Genomic DNA, 11,117 nt, shown 5'->3' on the forward strand with positions numbered 1-11,117 from the left:
TAAATCTATCAATGAAATGTTTTTACTATATGCGCAACATTGAAAAATTAGTTGAAAGGCCTAGTATAGGGACTACCAGCCCTGTGAATCCATGTAGAGGAGATCTGCCTTGGACCTGAAGCTTTAATACAGGACTGACCAGGGTCTTAATAAGAGTAGAAGGGGATCTGGGGTTCCTCTCTGCTTCCTTTTCTGCTTCCCCAATCGACCCTTAAATATATGAACAGACTCTGAACAAGATGTGTTTGTGAAACACTATGCGCCCGGCAGCAACAAAGTTCAAAAAATCTATTTTTAGCATATTGATCACAGTCAAGGTCACAAGGTCATTGACCATGGTGTCATTTGAAAGAACTTAATCGGTGGAGTATGCATACTAAACATGAAGTCCCTATCTCCTATGGTTCAGAAGTTATGGCAAAAAGTGTAAAGAGATATTTTTAGCATATAGGTCACAGTCAAGGTCACAAGATCATTGACCTTGCCTTCGTTTGAAAGGACTTTATCGGTGGAGTACGCATACCAAATATGAAGTCCCTATCTCCTATGCTTCAAAAGTTATGGCAAAAAGTGGAAAAAGCTATTTTCAGCATATAGGTCACAGTCAAGGTCACAGGTCATTGAAAGGTCAAAAGGACTTTATCAGTATGACCAAATATTGATGAAAAATTTGAAAGGACTTTGAACTTGCTAGTAAAAGTATGCATACCAAATATGAAGTCTCTATGCTTCAAAATCTCTTATAGGTCACAGTTCAAAAAAAGTTATGGCGAAGGTTAAAGTTGACAACAGACAGACAGACAAACAGACAAACAGATAAACAGACATACAGACAGGACAAAAACAATATACGCCCGGGATCAATTGATCCGGGCGCATAAAAATTTATCCAATATCTTATTAGAAGTAAACTAGAAATATGTCCAATGGACATGAATGCCCTGCCAAGTGTATACATGTATTAGTAAATAGTGATGTGACATGAAAATCAAAATTATGTATAAGTGCATGCTTAAATCAATGTATATAAAAATATCTTAAAGGTTTTTTTTTAAGCTATGCAAAATACAAATAAAAGAAAAGGGAAGTCAAGGTCACGTGAAATTGCATGGTCAAGAGTTTTTGATGCAATTGAAGAGCTCCCACTAATATGTATAGGCATATTTATGTTTAATAAAAATACCTTAATGGTTTCTTTAAAACTGTTCTAAATACTTATCTAAGAAAAGAGAGGTCAAAGCTAAAGGAAAGGCCAAGTTCAAAAATGTTGAAAGAGTTGAAAAACTTGCATAACAATAAACTTAAGTATGTATCAACCCATATGAAGTTTAATATTACACAATATCTTTGCCCTTAAAACTAAACATAAAATTTAGGTAAATTTAAAAGGTCAAATTGGGAAGGTCAAAAAGTAAAAAATGTTATGCATTTGAATAGTTTACATTAGTATGTATAAACATATCCAAGTATATATTAATACTATCATGAATGGTGAAATTCTTTAAAACTTAGCTATACACTAACTATATAGAAAAGTGAGGTCAAGGTGAAAGAAATTTTCAAGGTAAAATGTTTTGCATATTGAATAACTTTCATCAGTATGTCATAAAATCAAAATATGCTCATCAAAATTTAGTTGTTTATTTAATCACAGAGAACTATCTTCAAAGAAATGTAATTTCTATATAATCAAAACTGACACCAAACACTATTTTAAAAAAAGTGAGGTCACACAAAGGAAAGGTCAATCAAAAAATGCAATTAGTTAGTTTATAAATCCTCAGGAGCAAACAGAGAAGAAAAGGAATTCACATATTTTTACTATATAATCAATAGAGCAGAACCCTTTTCATAAAATTCACAATCTTAGTTGAGGAACATCTATCATCATTATGTACTTAGTTAGTTTATTTGATCTAGGAGTTGAGAAAAGATTTTCAAAGAATTCATGTAATTTCACTATATAAAATAGAGCCCCCCCCCCCCCCAACACCAGAACCCTTGACCCTGGGGCCATAAAATTCACAATTTTTGTAGAGGCACTCTTTCATCATAACTATATATTTTATTTAATACCTAGGATAATAAAAAGATTTTAATTCATGTTATTTACACAATTAATCAATAGAGCCCCCCCCCCAACACCAAACCCTTGACCCTGGGGCCATAAAATTCACAATTTTGGTAGAGGCACTGATTGTAATCATAACTTTGCACTTGTTAGGTTTAACACCTAGAAGCAGAGAAGAAGATTTTCAAAGAATTCATGTAATTCCACTATATAATCACGAAGAACCCCCCCCCAACAGAAGAATCTTGACCCTGGGGATAAATTCATCAATTTTGGTAGAGGCACTCTTGCTCACATAACTTTTTACTTACTTGGTTTATTTGATACCCTGGGCAGAGAAGAAGATTTTCAAAGAAATCATGTATTTTTACTTATAATAATTTAGCCCCATCCTAACAAGAAGTGACCATGACCATAAAATTCACAAATTTTCTAGAGGCACTTTTACTCATCATAACTATGTTTAAAAGTTTATTTAATACTAGGAGCAGAGAAGAATATTTCTAAGAAATAATGCTTTTCACTGAATACTTATTTAGCCCCGCCCTAGCACTAGAACCCCTGACCCCAGGGCCATGAGTTCACAATTTTGGTAAGAAATCCTGATTACAATCATGCAAACAGTTTGACTGCTTGATGTCCAGGATATTTTTAAAGATTGCATTATTTTAATGGTTTTGGCCCGATATATGGCCCCAGGGGGGCAGGGATCATGAAATTCACAATTTTTGTTCCCCTTTACCCATAGATGCTTTGTACCAAATTTGGTTGAAATTGGTGCAGTGGTTGCAGAGAAGAAGCTGAAAATGTTCAAATGTTAACGCACGACACACGACACATTTTACACACGACGACGGACGAAAACGGATAGCAATAGGTCACCTGAGTTTACTCAGGTGACCTAATAAAAATACCTTAATGGTTTCTTTAAAACTGTTCTAAATACTTATCTAAGAAAAGAGAGGTCAAAGTTAAAGGAAAGGCCAAGTTCAAAAATGTTGATGCAGTTGAAAAACTTGCATAAGTATGTATCAACATATGAAGTTTGATTACACAATATCTTTAAAACTAAACTATCAATTTAGGTAAAGTGAGGTCAAAGGGAAGGTCAAGGTCAAAAATGTTATGCATTTGAATAGTTTACATTAGTATGTATAAACATATGAAATTTGATTATACTATCATGAATGGTATCTTTAAAACTTAGCTATACACTAACTCAAGAAAAGTGAGGTCAAGGTGAAAGAAATGGTCAAGGTAAAATGTTGATGCATTTGAATAACTTTCATCAGTATGTATCAAAATATGAAAATTGATCACACTATCTTGAATGCTTTCTTTAAAACTGACCTAAACACTATTTTAAAAAAAGTGAGGTCAAGATCAAAGGAAAGGTCAAGGTCAAAAAATGCAATTGCATAGCTCTCATCAAAATCTCTCAGCATATGAAGTTCGATAAAAATATCTTAATTAGTTTCTTTGAAACTTAGCTTTGAAGTCTCATACATGGAAATAATTTCACTAAACATTACTATACAGCTTGAATTAAATTATTTAATTAATTAGACTCTCAACAGATAATTCATGAAAGAGAAAATAAACATTAATGCTAAAACAAACATTTGAGATCAGAAAAAATACACCTTATACAGCTTTCAAGAAAGACAGTAAACATACCTAACCTGAAATACACATGGATTTCACATGTTGACAAACAGCCTACACACCATCCATGAAGTTGCACCTGAAAAAAGAGTTCCCTTTAATTCAGTTGGATTAGTTCTAAGAAAAGTTCTAAGATGTTCCAAACTAAAATCATGAATATTCATAATAATATCGGTATAATAAAACAGTTAAAGTATACCATTGAGGGAGTCAGCAAGATTCCAGTTCCCCTCAAGCAAGCCTCTTTCACTCGGCTGCGCCTCAGGAATTAGACTTGCTCTTGGGGAACTGGAATCTTGCAGACTCCTTCCATGATTTAATTTAACTGTATACTGTTGGTTTTGGACAGTGAAACACAAGATGACAGAAGACTGTAAGTTGCAAATACATGTACTGTACTTCTGATAGAATGGACATATCATGAGCTGATACATGTATCAAACAAGAGGCTCAAAGGCCACATCGGTCACCTGAGCACTGTGGCTGGGAAAAAGTAGAAATTGGTTTATTATTGAATAATTTATATCCAAAAGTAGTTCCATGACCAATCACAGCTTTGCTATTTTTGATAAGAAGATTTTAAAAGAATTTTCCTATATATTTCTATGTAAAACTTTGGTCTGCCATTTTTTCCCCACCCTACCCCTGGGGGTCATGATATGAACAAACTTGAATCTACACTACCCGAGGCTCAGGTGCTAAAAAAGTCAACTATTCAGGGCAAAATGATTGTATTTCGTGAACATATCTGTGGTTTCCCAGAGCTAACGGTGGGGAGAAAGGGGTGAGGGTTAGACTGGGGTGACTCCTTAATTTTTGGTTGAAGGGATTTTTTTTATGTGTTGGACAACACCTGTGAAAACTTCTTGATCAGCAATAAGCAAGGTTGGAGTTTAATAATTAATATTAACAATGCCCTACTTGAAAATTATTTTCCTTTTCTTCTTAGACCTTGAAAGAAGTTTATACATATTTTTTCAATAACAAAAAATTTAAATCATCTATTTACTAACAGAAATGCCAGTATTGGAAGGGGGATTCAGTAAACTTTTAGTGTCCTCTATATTTTGAAGCTCAAATGAACTCATGAATTCAATCGATTAATAGTAACACTAACTTACCTATAGCATCCACCACACAGGCTTCTCTGGCGAACGATTCCACAGGGATGACACTCTGAACACAATGCAGGGAGACAACTCCTTGACCATCATTCCAAATGTCCAAGATATGTTGGACTTTCTTGCCAGCCTACAAAATACATCAATCTAATTTCACTAAACAGTTTAAATGAAATAATTTGCCTACTTATTTTGATCCCAAAAACATTGTAAGGTATACTTATTTGGATCTATAAACCATTTACATGTAAGAGCATAAGGAAGTCAAATAAGACAAGCTTATATATACCTTAAATGATAAAGAAATACAGCAGTGTTTATTTTTTCATTACTTTGGGACTGGGGGTTGGGGCCAACAGAATTGGGAATTTCAGCATCAATTTGGCTAAATTGGGAATCTCCAAAAAAAATACCCAGTCACTTAAAAAGCATTGTCAAAAAAGCATTGTTTTTGTCTTTGCAATACTTTAACAAGCAATTGTGATGAAAAATCAAGACAAACTTGGTATGATTTATCTAATTAATGACATCAAGAACAATAGTGGTATGAATTATCTAATTATGAAGAAAAAATTCAACATGGCTGAATAACAAAATCTGCTTGAACTTTACTGAAAAACATGCCATAAACAAACTGAATTGGATCAAATATTTTGTAAATTTTTATTTGGGAAAACTTTCATTACATTTTGGGAAAAAACAGGCATATTTTTAATTGGGACTGGGCCGAATTTCGGCCCCAAATCGGCCCTAAAAAATCGCTGTACCGTATAAGCAGAATTTTTAGCAAGGACATAATTTTGGCATTTTTAGCAATGGTGCCGAGATCACTAAAATTAATTGCATTGGAGTTATTATATCTACATAAATGAGCATTTTGAAATTGCTAAAACTGATTCTCGCTAAAAATAAAATACCCCTTTTTATGGTTAAATCGCTAAATTTGCGTCTTGCTAAAATTTCCACTTGTGCGGTAATTTTGAGAAATGTTAACACTTTTTATAAGCAGAGCTTCAGTTATGTTGTTCTTTGCTTTTGTACTTTTGCTTGTTTCACTTACTTTACTCTGATTATTATTCATGTGGGACTGGGCTTCAAAGAGATGACAGTACGGTCAGGACCGCTTTCCTTTGCCAATGTAAAATATAGCACCAACAAATATCTTAAATGTCTCCAATTCACCTAAAAAAAAATACAATGATGATTCGAGTATGAAAATAGATAATCACAAATTCTTAGCGATTGATATTCTTCTTTTTAGATCAGAAAAAAAAACAATATAATTAAAATCAGAAGCTGCTAAAAACTTATCAGCAGTAAAAATCATAAAAATTTTGAATTCTGAATTTCAAACGAAGCACTGATCCTGTATAACTGAGGTAAAACTAACCTAGGCTCTCTGCCCTGTTGGGTACGTCCTGTGTGATCCAAGGATCCAGTAAGAGATAGTTAAAGGAGGACTTGAGGGGCCCCTCCCCCCCAGGTCCCGGAGAGACTCGTCAGTAAACACCTTTATCAGCTCCTCCTCCATCTCACGCAGACTCACCACGTCAAACTGTCCCTCAAAACTGTTACACAGCACTGACGGGTAATCTGAGGATAAATGAGTTATTGAATTGTATGGTTCTAAAACATTATTCAAGCAATGACAAATGACTTTTAGTCAAATCTAATCAGGCTAAGATAGCAAGTCAATGAAAGTGTATTCATAAATGTTCATGATCCATGAGATATAAATTATGCAGTGTAAGAAAAGTTAAAAATAAAGTTGATTGTTTTGACGAATAAGCGAAATTGAAAACTGGTCACAGAATTGACAGAAGTATTTAGATTAATAAGATGTATTAAGCAAAGATGTTTAAGATAATTATCATTACATGTAATTGGTATATCTTAAAATCTGCTGTAACTCAAAACACACCTGGCAATTTCTTTAAAATTCCAAGTTGGCTCCCTAAAATGTTGATTAGTTTCCAGTTGTTTAAGTATTGCTAGGTATGTCTGTCCAGTAGACGGAATAACTGGTCCAGGCTTGTCCCCTAGGCCCTGTAACTTCTGACGGATTTCTTTGTTTGATAACACATTATTGATGTCATCTGATGTATGGGAGTAACATTTCCAGTCGTACAGCTCCGTCTTCTGGGAGTCCACTGTTGACAGGATACATATACTGTTGTTGATGAATGGACGGCCACTATTTCCACAAAACGACGATAGAATATGCTTTTCGATCAGTTTGTTGCTAGTGTCTGTATCTTCCCAGTAGTGAATCCTGGATTCTGCCGTACTTGCCAGAGATATACCTGGTAGTATCTATGCTGTATGGAAGCGTCTTGTTGAGATCATCATATGGATCATACAGTTCAGTATCTTCAGAGTTTCCTGACTGTTCTAGAGTGGACGAACACATGTCAGTAGCTAACAGAGAGTTTTGTTGATGCCATTGTCTGACAAGTTCCTTCGTTCTTACTTGGGGATTTCAAGGTGAGACTATTTAAACTTTTGGCAAAGCTGGGTTTACTTGGAGGACAAAAACTGTCATCTGAGGTCAAAAGGTCGCTCAAGTTTGCTGGTAGAGAGGATGGTAGGGCTACGGGGGGTGAGAATACTTTCCTTTGGTTAGGAGATCTGAGGGTCTGTGTAGGATATCTGATGGACTGTGTAGAAGATTTGAGATTCATGACACTGAACTGCCTGAGAAGGTCATTATTTTCTGGACAAAAGCTTTCATCTGACATCATCAGATCACTCATATTCACAGGGTAAAATGGGCATGGAGAACATCTCGGTGAAGTCATCTTATCTTTGAAAACCTCACACACATAGTTTTCATTGTTCACCACACTTTCTCTTTCCTTGGTTATATCTTCCTATCCAAGGTCTGTCTGTGGACTAATGCCTCTAAGTGCATTTCTGTTGTGGTTCAAACAAGGACTATTTGCTGTTTGCCACATGTACATGTTTCACAATGACTGGTGCAAGCTAGAAATGAAAGAAATTAATTAGCAAAAAAGTCAAAATCTTAATTCTTAAACAAAGTCAGAGACTGGAAGAAATGGTGTCAAAAGAAAATTCACTATTGTACCTTGGAGCTTTGATATCGATGATCACTGATTAATGGCTGGTGATTTAGACATTCAAACGCTTTTAAAAGAAAGAACATTCAAGCTTTTATTTGATATTGGGTAAACATGTGCCAAGTCCATGATGTCGAAAGATCGCGTGCGATTTAGTTAAAAAGAAAAGTGTAGATGAGTAAGATGGAGCTTATATCACTATGAATCGGAAGAATGGAGTAACAACAAAAACAATGTTAGTAGTGAAACATGAAAAACAGAATTGATTTGTGATAGATATTTAGAGAAAAAATATGAAGTCCTGACCTGGTTAAATTTTTTTTGTGTGTGTTATTTAGTATTTTGCCTAAAAAGTGAAGTTTTTGTGGTCTTTGTAAAGGTCTACAAATGACCATCAGAAGTCAATTTAAAAATTTTCCGCGGGAATGGAGCCCCGGACCCCCCTTCTCTCCGGCGCTCAATCGAGCCTGCGGAACAGACAGCATCTAGTAAAACAAAATAGCTAATAAACTGTGTCCAAAAAAAATTCACTATTGTAAATGATCACTGATTAACTAGAGATTTAGACAAGGGGTTCTTTATTTATTCCATCAGTCAACAACGAATGGAGTGAAAAACAGACAGCTCTAAAATAAATAAACAACACAAAAAAGTTTACAATATTTAACCAGAAGTCTCTGTCGAGACTGAAGCTCTACTGGTTTGTACTTATAGCAAAGGAAGGGAAAAGTACTTAAGCAGTTGGGAATTGAAACTTAACAACAGCAGTAATTAAATAAACAAGAGGCCCAAGGGCCACATCGCTCACCTGAGCACATCTACTAGGAAAAAGCACATATCAGATCAAAACTGAAAGTTTACTGGGGGGGGGGGCTTGAATTTTAACCCTCCTGGGTGTCATGATTTGAACAATGTACAATCTACACTACCTGAGGATGATTCCATATAAATAGAAAAATATCACTAATCATGGCTTTGAAGTACTTGAAAAGATTTTGAAAGGTTTCCCTTTATATCCTTGTGTACAACTTTGGTCAGCCATTTTGGGCCCAAAACTAGCCCCAGAGGTCATGATTTGAACAAGCTTGAATCTTCACTAAAGGATGATTCCACATAAGTTTCGTCTTTCCTGGCCCAAAGGTTCTTGAGAAGAAGATTTTAAAAAAAAATTTTCTATACATTCCTATGTAAAACTTTGGTCGGCCATTTTGGCCCCACCCTAGCCCCAGGGGTCATGATTTGAACAAATTTGAATCTACACTACCTGAAGATAATTTCATATAAGTTTTCATATTTCCTTTCTCAATGATTCTTAAGAAGAAGATTTTTAAAAGATTTTTCTTATATATTCCTATGTAAAACTTTGGTTGGCCATTTTGGCCCCACCCTAGCCCCGGGGGTCATGATTTGACCAAACTTGAATCTACACTACCTGAGGATGATTCCACATGAGTTTCATTTTTCCTGGCATAGTGGTTCTTGAGAAGAAGATTTTTAAAATTTTTTTCTATATATTCCTATGTAAAACTTTGGTCAGCCATTTTGGCCCCACCCTAGCCCCAGGGGTCATGATTTGAACAAACTTGAATCTACACTACCTGAGGATAATTTCATTTATTTTCATATTTCCTTTCTCAATGATTCTTAAGAAGAAGATTTTTCTTATATATTCCTATGTAAAACTTTGGTTGGCCATTTTGGCCCCACCCTAGCCCCGGGGTCATGATTTGAACAAATTTGAATCTACACTACCTGAGGATGATTCCACATGAGTTTCATTTTTCCAATTCCAGTGGTTCTCGAGAAGAAGATTTTTAAAAGATTTTTCCTATATATTCCTATGTAAAACTTTGGTCGGCCATTTTGGCCCTACCCTAGCCCCAGGGGTCATGATTTGAACAAACTTGAATCTACACTATCTGAGGATGATTCTTCATGAGTTTCATTTTTCCTGGCCCAGTGGTTCTTAAGAAGAAGATTTTTAAAGATTTTTCCTATATATTCCTATGTAAAACTTTGGTCGGCCATTTTGGCCCCACCCTAGCCCCGGGGGTCATGATTTGAACAAACTTGAATCTACACTACCTGAGGATGATTTCATTTAAGTTTCATATTTCCTTTCTCAATGATTCTTAAGAAGAAGATTTTTAAAAGATTTTTCTTATATATTCCTATGTAAAACTTTGGTTGGCCATTTTGGCCCCACCCTAGCCCCGGGGGTCATGATTTGACCAAACTTGAATCTACACTACCTGAGGTTGATTCCACATGAGTTTCATTTTTCCTGGCATAGTGGTTCTTGAGAAGAAGATTTTTTAAATTTTTTTTCTATATATTCCTATGTAAAACTTTGGTCAGCCATTTTGGCCCCACCCTAGCCCCGGTGGTCATGATTTGAACAAACTTGAATCTACACTACCTGAGGATAATTTCATTTATTTTCATATTTCCTTTCTCAATGATTCTTAAGAAGAAGATTTTTAAAAGATTTTTCTTATATATTCCTATGTAAAACTTTGGTTGGCCATTTTGGCCCCACCCTAGCCCCGGGGGTCATGATTTGAACAAACTTGAATCTACACTACCTGAGGATGATTCCACATGAGTTTCATTTTTCCAAATCCAGTGGTTCTTGAGAAGAAGATTTTTAAAAGATTTTTCCTATATATTCCTATGTAAAACTTTGGTCGGCCATTTTGGCCCTACCCTAGCCCCGGGGGTCATGATTTGAACAAACCTGAATCTACACTACCTGAGGATGATTCCACATGAGTTTCATTTTTTCTGGCCCAGTGGTTCTTAAGAAGAAGATTTTTAAAGAATTTTCCTATGTATTCCTATGTAAAACTTTGGTCGGCCATTTTGGCCCCACCCTAGCCCCGGGGGTCATGATTTGAACAAACTTGAATGTACACTACCTGAGGATGATTCCACATAAGTTTCATCTTTCCTGGCCCAGTGGTTCTTGAGAAGAAGATTTTTTAAAAATGCTAATAATTTTTCACTAATTCATAATTATCTCCCCTTGGAAGAGGGTGTGGCCCTTCATTTGAACAATCTTGAATCCCCTTTACCCAGGGATACTTTGTGCCAAGTTTGGTTGAAATTGGCCCAGTGGTTCTTGAGAAGAAGATGAAAATGTGAAAAGTTTACGACAACGACAACAACGCCAACAACGCCAAC

At 35.4% G+C, this 11,117-nt stretch overlaps 1 pseudogene; it reads right to left on the reverse strand.

Annotated features, from left to right (window-relative positions):
• Positions 1 to 36: 36 nt before the first annotated feature.
• Positions 37 to 8,020, reverse strand: LOC134233375 (ankyrin repeat and LEM domain-containing protein 1-like; annotated as a pseudogene).
• Between the last annotated feature and the right edge of the window lie 3,097 nt (positions 8,021 to 11,117).

This window comes from Saccostrea cucullata, unplaced genomic scaffold (genome assembly GCF_032062105.1).
Source record: "Saccostrea cucullata isolate Sc308-1 unplaced genomic scaffold, CSIRO_AGI_Scuc_v1 ctg13904, whole genome shotgun sequence".
Taxonomy (NCBI): Eukaryota; Metazoa; Mollusca; class Bivalvia; order Ostreida; family Ostreidae; genus Saccostrea; species Saccostrea cuccullata.